This window comes from Paramisgurnus dabryanus, chromosome 2 (genome assembly GCF_030506205.2).
Source record: "Paramisgurnus dabryanus chromosome 2, PD_genome_1.1, whole genome shotgun sequence".
NCBI classification, from domain to species: Eukaryota; Metazoa; Chordata; class Actinopteri; order Cypriniformes; family Cobitidae; genus Paramisgurnus; species Paramisgurnus dabryanus.
In genome coordinates, this window is record NC_133338.1 from 30600809 (window position 1) to 30618330 (window position 17522).

The 17522-nt window shown below is 38.7% G+C and overlaps 1 protein-coding gene across 1 annotated transcript in view; it reads left to right on the forward strand.

Moving 5' to 3' along the window:
* The first annotated feature begins 471 nt into the window (after positions 1–471).
* Positions 472–17522, forward strand: part of glceb (glucuronic acid epimerase b) — a 48666-nt gene continuing 31615 nt past the window's right edge. The window contains exon 1 of the mRNA XM_065267673.1: positions 472–609. The gene's annotated coding sequence lies outside the window, so the exon portion shown is untranslated. The remainder of the gene's footprint in view (positions 610–17522) is intronic.

The following is a 17522-nucleotide window of genomic DNA, read 5'->3' on the forward strand; positions in this document are numbered from 1 at the left end:
TATGTATGTATGTATGTATGTAAAAATGTATATGTGCGTGTGTGTTAAATGTGTCTCACTTCAAAAGCACAATGAAAGCCTGTCTGCTTACTGTATCCAGTAGTCAAAACCATCTTGAGCAAATACAGCAATCCTTTTTGATACATACAATCATCAGTTCTTGATCGCTGTTATCAGACATTTAAAACTATTTAGGAAACTATTTAGAAATATTTAAATCGGTTCAATCACTTTGACTCCCATTCATTCATAGACTTCTCAATCTCCTAAATAAAGCGACTGATTTCGCTTCAGACAACAAACTTGCTGACGCCCAACCATAGTAAACCGACCAATCAAATCGAGGAGGAATTCCGTTCTGCATTTTTATTGGACAACAGATGTCGACAATGATTGGTCAGCTCATCGTCGTCACTCATGTTGTGATATCGCGATGTTTGAGCCATATGTTCTCTCGCTGCAGCGCTGTTACAGGCTGAGAGTGGCTGCCTGACTGCCAGCAGATCTACCGTCTCGCTCTCAAGCATTGCAACTTGCGGTGTTGCTGTTGTTTACGGTACCTTTAAACTTTTAAAAGGCCAGACGAACAGCGTAATTTGATGTTTGAAGGTGAGTGAATATTATGTATGTGTGCCTTTGTGGGTCTTTTGTTCATTTAGATGCAATGCTATCATGTCGACAGTCCGTGTAGTGCCTTTGAGTTGAGCATTAGAGATGCTAGCCGCTAGTCTCAGTCATTCTAGCTCGTTTAAGTCTCAATTACTAAATATCAATGAACACTAAACGCTATTTTTTTAGCCGCATCACTATGTTTATGTCTTTGTAAACATGTCCTTGCGGCTGTCGGGGATTCAACAAAGTTCCTGTACTCTTGCCAGTCAACGCTAGTATGGGAAAACCCTAACTTATATGTAAAAACTTTTAGTTACACCTCATAATTGTGCGATGTTAAACACGAACAGAAAGAGAAATGGCTTGTGCATAAATCTGACCATATTTCCCCGTGTCCTGCGTGGACGTGGCGTCTAATCTGCTATTCGTTAGGACCAGGCTCCTCGCATTGAAAATGATTCTTTGCAGGGTTTTCTACATCAGTACGCGGTTGTCTATGGATCGGTGAGTTTGTTCATATAATAGCACAGAGATGCTTTCGACTTTACGACCGAGATGATGCTTTGTTATTGTTGGTTTTATTCCCAGCTGAAGGTCCTTGACATGTTGCAAGATTTATACTTCATATATCGACCTTGTAGAGAACTCAAGTGACATCTGTCAAGATGTTTGTTTCAGTTTCCCAGTTCCCTATATGGTGCAATCATTCAGGAAACAGGAATCAGTGATGAGAAGTACTTGAATGCCCAGAAAAGTTGTACTTTTTGCATTCCTATAGATCCCCTCTAAAAATAAGACACAACTTTGAGCTTGTATGCTGGACGAACAAAGTCATTTATGTGAGACCAGTCACAAATTGCCTGCAGTATGGGCTTTATGTTTGCTAAGTGCTATCTGAAATGACTACAAGGGCCGGATATTGTTTCACGGATTGGGTGTTTAAAGGACAGAACAGAGTCATCATATTTAAACTGTATGCATTTGGCAGGCTGCAAACTGTTCATTCGATAGCCCCATCATTACTTGCAGAAATACTCAGAAGTCCAGTCTAGTAAAGTTAGCTTTGGTAAGCTGGATTGCCTGTAGAAACTTTTAATAAAAAGTGCCAGGACTACTTCAAACACCAGTGCAAATTAGGAGGCATACAATGGTTTGCTATACTAATTACACTGGTAGGTGCGTGTGGAAATTTTAGATATGATTTTGACCAGGGGGTAATTTCAAGCACAATGTATGTCGTAGGAAAGGAGGGCAAGTAAAATTGTAAGTGCTTAGACTCATTTAATGGCCTGATTTTTTTATTTTTTTAAAAGGCCATTGAGTGTAGGTTGGTAATCAGCTTCTGTGGCTGTATTGTTATGTGGGTGGATGAAGAAGACCTGTTCATAACAATAAAGCACTGTCATAGTCATTATGTGTGTGTGTATGAAGTGTCTGCACAGAAGGCATTCAGACTCCTACACATCAACATGGGATGCCAGTATTAACCTCACTTTTAGTGTTATAAAAACAGCAGTAAGCTGATTGAGTAGTGACTGTTGTTGTGTGTGTGCTGAACTCGGGCTGACTGAGTCAGTTCTAATGCTTGATTCTTTGTGATACTGGTGTAAGCACATAGCCAGTGCCTCCTGGGGGGACTAATAACAGTCAAATGTGGGAAGTTGGTCCCACTTGGCCCTTGGCTGGACGCTTCCTAGAGTCCCTGGGCGCAAGGACTACTCTGGTAATTTGGATCACTTGAATGCGCTTGATGACAAGAGTCCGTGTTGCCGGCCCTTTGCCAACATCACTAATCTACCGATGCTGCTCTCCACAGCGAGGTTTAAAACAAACTCTAGTGAAAGCTTGCTGTAGCGAACGGAGACAGAAAACGCTACGCATGTAAAGGGCGCTAATGGATTTCGGGCATCTGAGATCAATAAAACCTGGAGACAGAAAAGGTTTATGGCTTTCTTGTAATCAATATGCTAACTGTGTTGCTGGCTTTGAATATGACATGTTGAACTCCTCTAAAAAAAAAACATTTACTTCAACTTTGTGTGTGTTTGTAATTGAGAATGCACACTGTTTAAGACCCTAAAAGAAGGGCATTTTTGTACATGCTAATGATACAAGGTACAGTACAGAGGCAAAAAATTCTTCCAAAACCACAGGTATCTTTGTTTTTGACCTTTTTCAAAAACGTAAAAAAAGATTGGGGTAGGTTAAATAAGAATTTACTTTTATCCTACTCCTGAGTTCGCACTGAATGTATAATGTATGAAATTTATTTTAAAAGTAAAAAAATTTTTTTTATGAAATTGTGATGATGATGAATTATATTGCTAAATTTAAATGATATAAAATCCATGAAAATGGTGGCCTTGAAAATGCCTCTACAGCAGCATGAAAACATGTGTCTTACAGGTGCATTTTCAGATTTAAAGGGATAGTTCGGCCAAAAATGATATTAAACCCATGATTTACTCACCCCCCCGACTGTCCGAGTTGCGTATGTCTATTGTTTTTCAGACAAACACATTTTCAGATATTTTAGAAAATGTTTTAGATCTTTCAGTTAATTAAATGTGAAGTTACGGGGTCCACGTCCTTCAAGTCCAAAAAAAGTGCGTCCATCCTTCACAAAATAAATCCATACGGCTCCAGGATGATAAACAAAGGTCTTCTGAGGGTAACCCGCGCGGTGTTGTTGTAGAAATATCCATATTTAAAACTTTATTAACGAAAATAACTACTTTCCAGTAGCGCCGCCATCTTAGTCGCGTCCGCATTCAAGATAAGAGCTTTACGCAGCTTACGGAGGTTACTCTGCTTCTGCTCTGTGCCCCCGCTCTCCGAATTTGTCATAGGTCACTAAGAAAAGAGCGTAGACTACGCTACTACTCCCTTCTGAATACAGAGGACCTTTAATTTAAAAACGTGTATCCGCAAGAATCTGGCCATACGATACATATCGCGATGCAAGGGTCGCAATACGATACAATGCGCTATACTGCCAAACTGCCGGGCGATATACTGGGATATTTCTTATTTTGGAAATAGAATAGGATATTATTTTTAGGAAAGCTGTCATCCAGAACACACCATCATATTCAAACCTTAGCCAAAAATATTTAACTTGTGTAAAACTGTGAGTGAGTTATGAACCGACCCGAACCCGTCAAATACTTATAAAATACTTATAAAAGTTGGACCCGGACCCATGCAGAAAAAATAAATGTAATATACCTCATGCCATAAATCTAATACCCAAACACCTATTTTTTGATAGCTGCCAAGTTGACACACATTACACAGCACATTGCTATTAAATCAGTAACAAGTTTTGAAAATAAAACATTGTCTTACCTTAACAGCATTCTCCTTTGTAAGTTGCCTGACATTGATGCATACAATCCATATCCATAATATTCCTCTCGAAGAGCTTAATCCACTAATTTTTCCAGATTCAATAATCTATGTGCTGTCACTGACTTGAGTCAGTTTATACATAAGAAGGATTGTTTGCCCATTTGAACTGTAATAATTATTGCGCGTTCAGTGCAATGGGCTTGACATTAGCATAGCTTATTTGCTACCATCTCTGTGTTCTCTGAGCAAACATTTTAAATATAAAAATATGGTTGCATCATAAAAAATGGGAGAAACAAAGCATGGTTGTGACTTTTAAAACAAGAGGCAGTTGTCAACTCAATGCGCTGTAGCGCGTCAGCGCTGACTGACTCTGATCACGGCCGCTCGTTCTCTGAATGACTTGGGATTTACACACAGTGTTAATCTGACCCGGGACCCGAAGTAATAAATTGACCATTTAAAACAGGTTCTTTATGGGTCCTTCATAAAAACCTTTACTTTCTGTCACTCTGGAAGTTTAGAGACTGCTATCTAGCGGTCGGGATGTAAACTGAAAACTAACCAACTGCCATGAATCTTATATAAAAATTGATAGTGCGTTTTCGAGAATCAATTCGGTATTAGCAAACAATATATCTCGATACACACATGTATCGATATTTTCTTACACCCCTAGATCCTAGGGTAACAGTGCACAATCTTGCTTTGCTTCAAAAATCAGAAATTGTAATATAATAAAGTGTATAGAACATTGCTTACATTTTTTCACTGTGACATATGATTATGAATTAGGGGTGTTAGAAAATAGATACTTGTGAGCAAAACTGTATTGATTCTAAAAAAAAAAGATAAAAAATTGCAATATAATTATATATTATTTTAATAAAAAAGTCATACCATGTTCATGGGAGTTGTTTCCTTTGGAATTTACATCCTGACCACTCAATACCATTTTTCTTATCTCTAAACTTTAACAGTGACAGGAAGTACTAACATAGGGGCTCAACACAAAGGTTTGCATATAGTCAGGGCTCCAGACTGTCACCAAATGGTGGCATTTTGCCACCAAAATTTGAAAGTGTGCCACTGAATTTTACATCCAGTCGCACATGTGCGAGCAGTAAATTTGACCCTTTTTTGTGATGTGACAGTGAATTTGACATTGTACTTTCTGCATCTATCATCAAAGCATTTATTAGTAAATTAGGAAATTTGTAGAAATGTGATTATTTTGTTAGCATGTTGATTTACGGTGTGTGCCCCTAAATTTTTTGGTTGCGCCCCTACAATTTTCAGTTGGGGGCCACTGTGCTCCTAGTGAAAAAAGTTAGTCTGGAGCCCTGATAGTTATGTGTTCTCAATGACAACTTTCCCCAAATTATATTGCAGCATAGGAATAGGTCAATATATTGCATCGCTCAACAGTAGGGCTGTCACGGTTATGAAATTTGGCTGATGGTTAATTGCCTAATAAATTGTGACGATTATGACTATTAATTGCCTGTTTTATTGCTTTGACAATTATGACGATTAATTGTCTGTTTTATTGATGTGACATTTAATTCTCATCATTTTTTTTGATTGTTTATGAAATAATTTTCACAAATTGTTGTGATTATTTACATTAAATATTTTGCACGGTTTACCTGGCAGTAAATATTAATACACATAACACATATTTAAACGTAATCTGATAATTTCCCATTTATACAGGCACTGCAGCTCCCCCTTGTGTTTTTTAGAGAGATGTGCAATCATTGCGGTGATCCGAAATTATCGCGATGAGGTCAAACAATTGCGATGAGACGATTATTTAATCGTTGTGACAGCCCTACTCAACAGTATCACAATGTATCGCAGCAAACTGCACCACAACCCCTGCATCGTGATGGGTATTGTATTGCGAGATTCTTGTCTATACAGCCATATTATGAAGTATGAAGGTTTATAAAAGTTGACAAAAAGTTGAAAGATCTGACCCATCAATTGTCCTTTAACCCAACCAAACGATCACATTGTACTTTGACCAATCTGAGCCTGGGCACGCTTTCATTATTAGGATGTAAATGTTTTGAAGATAACAGAAAGTAAAGCGCTCTCTTAACACAAGAACCCATCATGATATTAAGTTTTTTAATTCTGAATTTGATACACAGACGCACTGTCCTCTCATATGCCTATCGTAGTGCTTAGTTGATCTGTCGACAGTGTGTGGCTCAGGCATTCACATTAGAGCTGAAGATCTTTGCCCGAACCCGACGGGACCCGTCGGGACCCGACGGGCTCGGGCGGGTTCGGGCTTCATTTCTAACATTTTACACGGGCTCGGGGCGGGCTCGGGCTTCCGCTCCGGCTTTGTGAGGTAAATGAGCGGTCAAGTTCAAATCAGTAGCGCAGGATCGCGCTGAATTCATTTACAGTGGATTGGATTTAATGATTTTCCTCATCAAAAACATGTAGCCTAATCTTGGTGAGTAGGTTTTTCAATGTATAACTAAATATGAATCGAGTCTTACATAATTTAGACAGAGGATATAGACTAATGTTGGCAGTAGTAATGGAGAGAAGTGCCGACGCAAATCCCGCGGAGCCTGCCTCTTAATTTCGTTATTGCCAAATACCCATCTTAATTCAGAATGTATTATCTTAATTTAATTCGTTAAGAAATAATAATTTTATTGGCATATTTATAGTGTATTGCATAAGCCTATTTAGAATGAGATGTTACAATGTTACAGATGACTTATTTTATTTCTTTGTTTCAACTTCCAAGTGGTGTGTAGATTATTAGTCATGAATAAATAATGTTAAAACCTGTGTAAATTTCTCATTCTTGACGAAAGCTGTGTGTGTGCGCACATTTAAATAATGTCGGGCTGTAAACGGGTTCGGGCTTTTAAAAAGCTGTCAATCTAAATGTACGTTCGGGTTCGGGCTGCATTCTGTCGGGCTCCGGACATTTCGGGCCTAACTTTTAAGGCCCGATTACAGCTCTAATTCACATAACTCTGCTGCGCCCATCAGAAGTTTTTTGCAGAGGCAGATGAAGGTGATTCTTGCTCTGCAAGCCAGGGCACGATTAACCAAACCGTGCCCGGACACGGTACAGAGTGATCAAACTAACCAGGCTTTGAGGGTCTAACGCTCTTGGGCAAGTTTTGGTTGGGATAATGTGAACTTGCCCTTAGTGCAGTGCTGCCTTGTTCTTGCATTTCAGATTTGATTTTTCTTTGAAATACTGCCAACTGCATAGGGCAAATTGGGTCTAAGATTACTGGTAAAGTTGCCACTGAAGCATTGCGAATTTGAAAAAAGTACCCTTTTTAAAATGTTATGTTTTTCTTATAATGCTATGGTTATTCATATTAGTTGAAGAACATTTTGGAAATGTTTAAATCTGTATCATGCACCAGGAGGCTCATCTAGGGGGATTGTTTATCTTGGCAAGAAAGCCCCTTGCTGTCTTATCTGGTCCAGTTTCAAAACACACCCATTGAAGTTCCAGTAATGCCCGACTATACCTCAATAGTCCAGATCCCAATAGTCATCTAACAAAGGCCCTGTGGACAGAGCCCATACCGGGCGTCAAGAAAAACAATGTCATCATAAAAAATATAGCCAGTGTTGTTCTTTCTTGTTATCAGTTATATTTCCTACTGAATGAACAAAGGGGGTATGTGTTGGGGGCATTATTTGGCAAAGCAGCAACTAGCCAGACTTTGTGAATGCTTGCCAGCTTTGTGAGGTTCTCAGAGTTATGAAAGTGATCAGACTGCACTTGGTTTGGGTGGAGTGAGTTTGGTTCTCGCTGGCCTGCTATGTTTCCTGCTGTCCAATAAGCTGTCAAGCTATTGACATGACTGTTGGACATGTCATACCCCACCTGCTCTGCTCTGCTACCCAGCTAAGATCAGATGCAATGCCCTGTACTCTTTCCAAGCTTCTGAATTTTCCAACACTGCATGTCTAGTCAGTACATCACTGACTGTTAAGTTAATCTTCTCTCACATACTAAATCAAAGTAAATATGAACAAGCCTCCTGAGATACAGTTGCACGAGGATGCCAGTTTGAATATTATTTTGTGAGTACATTTATAAATGATCATTGGCCTGTTTTTATACCCGTGTCTCATTTAGTAGCCAAATTTTACTTCTGACTGCTGTATCTCCATGGTCCCTTTTATTTTTTTTAGTGGGATGTACTATTTTAGATATGCCATGCTTAAAGATTTACCCATATGCAAATGGCGCTTTTCCATTGCATGGTACCCCACGGTTTGGTTTGGTTTGGGTCAGCTTACTTTTGGGGGATTTTCCACTGAGTGCAGTACGTAGTAACTAGGGATGCACCGCTAGGATTTTTTGGGCCGATATCGATTTAAACAGACAACTTCTGGCCGATGCCGATACCGATATTAAACACTTGTATACAATACTATACAGTTGGTCTATTAGCTAATTTATTTCTGCATCAAATTATTTTTACTGAACATGGATTGGATCTAATTAACATTCAACTGACCAACATAATAAGAGAGGCACAAATTAAGCTAAAACAAATATAATAAGTCACCATGACAACCTTCAAAGGTGTTTTTTTTCTCAACAAAGGTTTTCTGTCGGTGCTTAAGTATAGTGCACACCAGAACATTAATTTATTTTAATTGAACAACAGACATGCAATTCATTGCCTTTATGTATTTAATTAATAAACAATCGGTATCTGCCTTTTTGTGCTATTGCCGATATGCCGATGGTTTCAAATCCATCAAAAATCGGCCAGTAAATATCGGTGGCCGATACATCGGTGCATCACTAGTAGTAACCAATACTTTTTTTTTTAGTACCACCTGGGTCGGGGTTCCAAGCGATCCGAGCCGATACCAAAACGTGATGAAAATCTTCACTACCAGTGTCATCACTATAATGTAAAAGATTAGCTTTACCTTTATGCTAGCTTGCGCTGTCTCAAGTAAACATGTTGTCATCTGTGCTTTAATGTTAGTTTCCAAACTCTCTTTTAGCAATGAAAACATCCACAGGTTGAGAATCAGAAACACCATAACAGTTTTTTCTAGACCTGCAGTTTGTTGCGGCACATTCGCGACGTGCACGCACACATTTTATTCTTAAATACACCTTAAATGAGGCTCAGCGGAGTGCGTCGACTGACACCATGGGTGTTTGTACAGAAATGTGAGACTGAGGTAGTGATAAATCGATGTGCAAACATCTATTTGTGGTGGTCAATTTTAAATTTGTGGCGGACTGAGAAATAAATGAATGCATGGGAATGTACAACGGCACTCTCACTTGTATGATGTCCCAGTAGTAGGCAGGGCAAATATTACGACACGCCTATAATCCCTCCCACTCTGAAGTGTTACTTAACTCTATGGAAAAGCTAACCAGGCCAAAGTGAGGTGGGCTGACCCCACCTGACCCAAACCAAACTGTGGGGTACTACGCAATGGAAAAGTGCCAAAAGTGGATAACTGTTGTGATTAAATGCTCTGTTCTAAAAAGCTTTTCCCGCTAAAAGATTGTATTTTAGGAACATTTATTTTCCTTTATTTTCAGCAGAGGTATGATGCACTACAGGGCTGTGATTTTATACTTTGTCACCTCACTTCTCACATGTTTGCATGTGTGAAGAGAATAAAATGTGACCTTCTGTTAAAGACAAGGTGTGTCTTCCAAACTTTACTTTCAGCAAATATTGTGCTGGTGATTAACTTATGGCTTTATAAAAATCAGTCGAAGGCTTGTCATGTGATAGGTTCAGTGTCTCAGTCTCATGATCAGCATGATGCTTGTGAATTCAGCTAGCACAAAAAGCATTTAGCAAATCCGTAATGGAATTCTGATTTCAAGATTCGCTTATGGGCCGTTTTGACTGAAAAGGCTTTCTGTCTGTCTTGCATGGACACCATTTGTTGCTTAAATTAAAGCGTATTCTGAGAAGATAAATGGTTTAAATCCCTAATGACATTAGTATGGTAAAATTCCCCTCTGCCTATAGTATCTAATGAGGTAAAACGATAACAGGGCCCATTTTCTTGTTTGTATATTTAAGGCTAGCACCATGCAGACTGCAGAGATTAATGGAGATCCACAGGAGATCATTTTAGTCTTACAGTGTTATGAGTCAGCTGCTGGGATGCTAGCCTGCACATGCACATTGAGCATCAATATAGAAGAATACATTAATATGCATTATTATGACCCCTCCAGCTCTCTGACATGTCGTTTTCTTTGGTGGTAGCAGGCCCACGGATAATCTATGCATGCAGAAATATTCTGTGCATGCTCCACCTCTTGTGTCCTCCTTTGCATATTTTATACAATATTTGTATGCTTTCGTCAACCATTAAGAGTGTTTTTTTCTGTCAGATCCATTGGTTTCTGTCAGAACAATGGTTAGCAGGGCCTGGAAATTTAAGTAAGATTTTGTGTGAATTGAGGCTTCCTTGTTTTTAAACTTTAATAATATATGCATCTTGGCTGTTAAAATGCTCTTTCAACATAGTTTTTACAGTACCTCAGAAGGGCTGTCTAAAAATCCCTTTAAAGTGTTCTGCTTAATCGTCTGCACTTGTTTGCCCATCTCTCTGCATGCATAATAGCTTTTCTTTAAGCTTCCTTTGTGCTGTTTTGGCTCTTTGAGCTGATGGAGTACTTTAGGTCAAGAGAGCCACTATTTATCTGGCCGCCGCCTTTGAAACCTAGAAAAGAGTTCTTGAAAAGATAATTTACCCAACATTTGAAGCTATGCTTAAATGGATCTCTTTCATAAGGACTGAATCTAAAGTAATGGTTTAGTATGCAGGTGAATTGGGTGAATACAGCCAGGAAGCTCTGTACTGTGTGTTGTGTCTCACTAGCTTTTGTATGTCTTGTGGTTAAATGCTAGTTGCATAATATTTTGTTACAAGACATGTAGAAAACACATCGATATGTTGCAATCGATGTGCCTCTATTAAACTGTTTACGTGTTCTGTTATGTTTTCTTACACCATGAACAAAACATGAATCCGTTGCACTTTACTTTTATGATTCAATTCTTTCCTTACATAATGTGGACATAAAGACATGGCCTACTCAAATAAAAAAAACCTTTGTTGGCATTTACATGAAAAAGTAAGTCAAACATATCTGTAATGCCACGAGGGAAATAAGATAATTTTTGTTTTTGCATGAGGTACTTCTTTAACCCAGCTCATGTATTGTCAGCCTGCTGCAGAGAAAAGGGCAAGTCAGTGGAAAGACGGTCACGCTTTCCTTCTGGAAAATACTTTAAGTGCATGTCCTCTGTGAAATAGCCAGACACAAAAAGTTAGGAGGGCTACGAGCTGTTACAATGAGGAGTAAGGGCGTTGTCTCTCATTGATGTTTGCTTTTAAAAGTAAGCAGGTTGTCTCTCTTCTCTTGAAAACTGTGGCCAGCATTTGTTTTTCAAGCAGACAGGCTTAAAAAAATCCTGCTGTGCATCTTGTCTTCTGATGTTTTCTTCTGCACACACACACACTTATAGGAATGGGGTCTGAATACTGTATTCTCCCTCTCTGTAAAGAGGATCAATATAAAGACTGTTCCCAAACCCACAGGCTGACATGTCAAGAAAACATAAAACAGGAAGTTAAATTTCCTCTCACAGGTAGTTGACATGAAAGAATTCTCAGTAATCCATAAAGCTCTCTATGGATGATATTATGACTCACTGGTGGATGTTTGCTCGATTCAGCCATGTTTGTGCACTTCTGCCAAATGGCCTTAAAATCTTATCGGTCTTTTAATAAGCTTAACTTTGTTGTTGTCCTCTCTTAGTTGATTAGACTTTAACGTGTCAAGTAGGGTGGGTGTTGCACATTTAAGGTACCTGTTTGATCTAGATGGTTTAAGCAAACATTCACCTCAAATTAACCTCTGTTAGTGTGATATTTCGGGCACTATAACTCTGCACTTTGCTCCCCATGCTGTGCAACAACCAGACACACATTCAAAGCCCATTGTGCCCAGTTCGGTGTCTCTCTCCCCTCAGGCCTGTATGGAATATTCCAGCTTGTTTGATGTGTGGGGGTGGGAAGCCCAGCGAAAAGCTTTTTCATTGGGGAACTGAGTTGTTCACAAGTCCCATAAGAGGATTTTTCACCCAGTTGACTGCTATAATGTCAGGTAAGAGACTCAGGAATGGGGGATGGGTCTTTTTTGTGGTTTAGATGACTAGTGTCATAGTGGATAACAGCTGACACTTGACAATGACAGACAGAAAGACTAACATGTTTCAGTACATGACACAACGTATTTTGTAGTCAAAAACCATAACTTGACATAGTCACTATCATAACAGACAAAAATATTGTAACAGTATGGCATAAGGTGCCAATCAGACCAAAGCGTTTATGGCAGTTGCATGTGCCGTTTTTGAATGATATTCTATGGGCAGGGAGCGTTTGCGCGCTGTTTGCCACTGGCCGCAGCACGCGCTTTTGAAAGATCGCTGAGAGCGGAGAAGCGTCAGACGTCATTCGCGTCTTTCCATTGTCCAGTCGAATGAGGGGAGAGGCGGGCCTTACGTTGTGGTGAGGGAAGTTTACAGTTGCTTTGAAGAACCGGACTCCACTCACTCACTGTCTCCTGCGTGTTTGTGCACCTCTCATCCGCAAACAAGGTCAGAGCAAGCGCCCTCTTTTTAAAGTTTCTGCTAATACGACAGTTAACAGCAAAAGAGCGTTCACGCTTCAATATTTGATTGACAAGACAGCTGACTCTGTGGTTGCTCAGCAATATAAAAAGCCACGTCGCACTGCTCTTTTAAAAAAAAACAAAAAGGCAGTGCATTGCGCCTTGCGTTTCCAAGCGTTTAAAGCGCTTTTGGTGTGATTAGCCCCTAAGACTGCTAAGATCACTTTTTATTGTTCCAAAGATATAAAACAAACCGGTCTAAAAGTTGTCATTTATAAATGTATATTATATGGATTATTGTATCTCTGGCTAAGGGAATCAATATCAGATCGTACTGTGATAAAACATGCAATATACACCTTATTAAATATTAATAAATCATACTTTTTTAATGCACATTGTTCTTTGTATCGGATTGCTGGCTTCATTGTTTACACCAGTCCCAACTCAATCAATTGTGGTGAAATCGCAGTAATGCAGTGCCTCTCAATCTCATTGCTTAATTCACTGTCTGATTAAGAGTCTTAAGATTTGAAGGCAAAGCTGTACAGTGCGAATTTAGCCTCGTGTGTTTGCATTTGCGCTTGTGGTTGCTGTCACAATCACTCATGTTTGGCCTGTGAGAACTTGCCATATGCTGCTGTCTGAATGCATACCAGAAGCTTTATATAGAGCCGTTCTCTGATGTGTCGGCACGGTTTAAGTCCTCTTTTGTTGGCTGGTTTGTCCTTTCTCATTAATGTAACTGAGTGGTTGTAACTTGTCATAATGTTTATTTGAGCCACCTCTTAACAGAAACACCGAAACGTCTAAATTTCTGATAATTAAAATTGATTCCCAAATGTTTCTGTCTTGTTTTTATCTCATCCCTAAGCAAACATTATTGTCACAATTCATGTAAACAAAACAAACCAGACACGTTTCACCATACAGTCTTAATTGTATCTTAATTGTACAATGCTTATCCAGGAACAAATCTGTAGTCTTAAAACACATGCAGCAAGAAAAAGATCTGCTCTGTTTTCTTGTTTACTGTGTTGCTTTCTTTTTCATGCAAGAATGATGTCAGGCATATACCACTCCTATATAGTAACATTAATGTTTGAGTTTGACGGTGGAAACATGAGGGTTAATCACCCAGAATCGTACTGTACTGTACTGTATTTCATTGCTAAATGCAAGAGTAGATTAGAACACAGTAGAAAATATTTAAATAACAGCACTATGAACCTATTATGAAATCTTATTAAGATTCAGGCACAACATTTTTTTGTCAATGAATCACAAAATAGTATTTTGTCAACTAAACTGTTGCAGTAACTTGTGTTAATGTGCAGTTATGTTAAATATAGCCCCAGGGTTCCTCTTTCTACCTTCTTTCATCTGCCCTTGTATTTCATCATGAAATGCATTTTAAATAGTGGATTGTCTTGCACCTCCTTCCCACTCAGTGTGCGCTGCCTGCCATGTGCATGTAAACAGGATTAAAAAGCAGACCAATAGTACAGACATGCTAGAAAATTTTCAGTTGTTGTTTGCAGCCTCTGTGTGTAAAGATGCTTTTTACTGACTAAAAAGTATGCATTTAAGACAGTTCTTCTGTGCATGTGGGGTTTTGCTTCAAGCATTTGATTTGTGTGGTATCTGCCCCAGGCTTGGCAACATAGATTCGCTGCATTGGAAAGGTCTCAGGAGAAACTGATGAAAGGACTGGATTGCAGATGTACACTGAGGATCATAATCTATATCTGTACAAGAAATCAAACCGCTTTCCCTGCTCTGTAGTCCAGCGGCTTTTAGCTTGTGTGTTGTAGATCACTAGTTTATTATGATCTGCACATTATTTTATCCATAGTCGCTTATTTTGGCTTTATTGGTAGTGGGATTGAAATCGTATTGATCAGTATGTTTATCCACTTAATGCCTGTTAATTTTCTTAAATTCAGAATCCTAATATGATATTTGGCAGTATGAAGCTGAATAAAAATATAGTATTACAGTAAGTTGTGGCATCGAGACCTGTTTTGCTATCACACAGCTGTCCTTATTTTCACCTGGCAAAAACTTTTTTGTGTGGTGTATTTTTTTCCTTCATATATGAGTATTTTGTTCATTCTGTTGCAAAGTACAGCTTTGTCTCCGTCCTCCTGGTTTAATTTCAGTTTGGACTCTGAAAGTAGCTATGTTTCTACATATCTGTCAGTTTCTATGGTGAGATTGTGTCCACAGAGCATGTTTCTGGTCAAGGTGGATCTCTTTTGTCTGCTGTGTCTTGATATGCATTTGCTTTTTATAGATACTGTTGCTGTGTTTTTCACTTTACAATATACTATAATAGTTTTATTTGTTATTCAGTCTATTTAGTTTGACATTATTTTTCTGGTCAAGAGCATGTATGTTATTAGGGTCAGTCGATGTTGTTAAAACATCAGGGCTATAGCTCTGAATGAGCTGAGACTGAGAATTTAAAGCTGCAAAATTACAACAACAAAAGTTATTAAAAGGATAGTTCACCCAAAAATGAAAATAATGTCATTAATGACTCACCCTCATGTCGTTCCAAACTCGTAAGCGGAACACAAATGTTTTATATTTAGTCCGAGAGCTTGTTGACCCTCCATTGAAAATCTAGTAACGGTATACTGTCCATGCCCAGAAAGGTAATAAAAACATCATCAAAGTAGTCCATGTGTCATCAGTGGGTCAGTTAGAATGTGTTGAAGCATCGAAAATATATTTTGGTCCAAAAACAACAAAAATTATGACTTTATTCAGCATTGTCTTCTCTTCCGTATCTGTTGTGAAGCACATGCGCAAGACTAAAGTCACGTGACTGCAGTGAAGTGGATAACAAACGACGTGCCTGACGTGTTATCTGGTGCGCCCCAGCTGTTTTTTTTTCTGTGCCCCGGGCTTCGTTTACAGTCTGAGGGAGACGCTTTAAGTTTGAAAAAGAATCTTCCCAAACATGTCCGAGGATAACACTTCATCCGCGTCACTGCAGTCACATAACTTTTATGTTTCACGCATGAACTTCACAACAGGAAGAGAAGCCAATGCTGAATAAAGTCGTTATTTTTGGACCAAAATATATTTTCGATGCTTTCTAACTGACCCACTGATGTCACATGGACTACTTTGATGATGTTTTTATTACTTTTCTGGACATGGACAGTATACGTACGTAGATTTTCAATGAAGGGTCAACAAGGTCTTGGACTTAATCTAAAACATCTTAAACTGTGTTCCAAAGATGAATGGAAGTCTTACAAGTTTGCAACGATATGAGGGCGAGTCATTAATGACATTATTTTCATTTTTGGGTGAACTATCCCTTAAATAATTAATTGAAATCTGTTCAAATCCGTCTCTTTACCTTATCCTTATTTGCAAAGATAGGTTTTTTGTAAAAAAAATTAATTTAAGCTGCGGTTCAGATTTCATGGAAAACGTAAAAAAAAAGTATGTAAAATAACCTGCAATTTTATGTTTCAAACAGAGATGGTGATATTATACAAAAGTTATGGATTGCAGTTTTAATTGCCAGGTTAAAGGTTTCTGTGCACATTGTTTTCATACCTTAATAATTACATTGATGTGAGTGTGTTATATGTGAATATGAGTCATGTTCCCCGCAATCTGGATGTTTCTGGAAGATTATGATTTGGTTTTTGAGTTTTCTTTCTTTTGCTGCTTCTCTCTTTTGCTGTTTTTCTGTCTTCTTTTGATTTTCCCCCCGCTGTGACAGTCTCTTCTCATTGGGTATGAATTATAAATCCTGATATGAAAGCGAGGCCTTTGATTAGCAAATAATGTCTCGAGCTTATGCAAAGTTCAGATATAGATGAATAATCCTCCGTCTCTTTTATCCTCATCTCTTCCTGAAGCTATTTCCTACTGCAATCCATTTTGTCCTTACTCTCTCATATCACCCTCAGAGAGATGCTGTGATATCGCCTAGGCTTTTTGAAGCACTCTTCGCTCAAAGGCTTTTGATTTCGAGCATCAGCTGATAAATATTCCATGCGAGTTTCCTTCATAAGCAAACAAGGTGCAGAGAATGCGGGGCTTATCTTTGCGCTGACAGCTGGAAGACACCCTCCTGCTTTCAGGATTGACATGAAGGTCAGAGGTTATTAGATGCACCTGTGCCTTTATGTGTTTTCAGGTTTGTATCTGTAATTGGCAGTAGGCTGCCATGAGTAACAATCAGCCCAGGCTGGTGGGTTGAGTGTGGGCTAGCTTAATGCTGTCACTTAAGAATGAGCCCATCTGATCTCTGTGGTCATCGGCATCAGTGAATAATCGCATGTATATGTCTGACCAAATGTCTGTTTGTTTGGTTTAAGCGATGAATACAGTTGATGGGATGCTTTTTTATCCTCCAGAGGTAGAACTTTAAAATCTCAGCCTTACTTCAGCTCTTTAATGTGTCAGGGATCGAGCCTGCCTATGCATCAGGAGAGACGCCGCGCATCCATTCACAGCTTGAAAAGGACCTCCGCTTTTTAACTTGCTGAGCTCTAGAGCTTTTGTGTTGTTTTTTCAGCCTTGCTGAAGTGGCTGTAAGAGAGACAATTTTTCCCAAGCCAATTCACATCAATTTAGGCAAATTTAGTGTGAATGTCTGCAACAGCTTTGTGCATTTATTCATTCGGAATTCATTTTTATACAAAGCAAGTTTAAATAAATTAAATTTATTCAATTTATACATCAGTATGTTTGTTGCCTGGGGATCAAATCCATTACCTTTCTTGTTGCTGATGCAGTGCAATGTCAATTGAGGATCCAAGTTTTAAATAAGCATTTATTTATTTGCTTTGCTTGGGGAATTTTTTTTTATGTTTTATTGGCTTTTAAAGTTGGAATT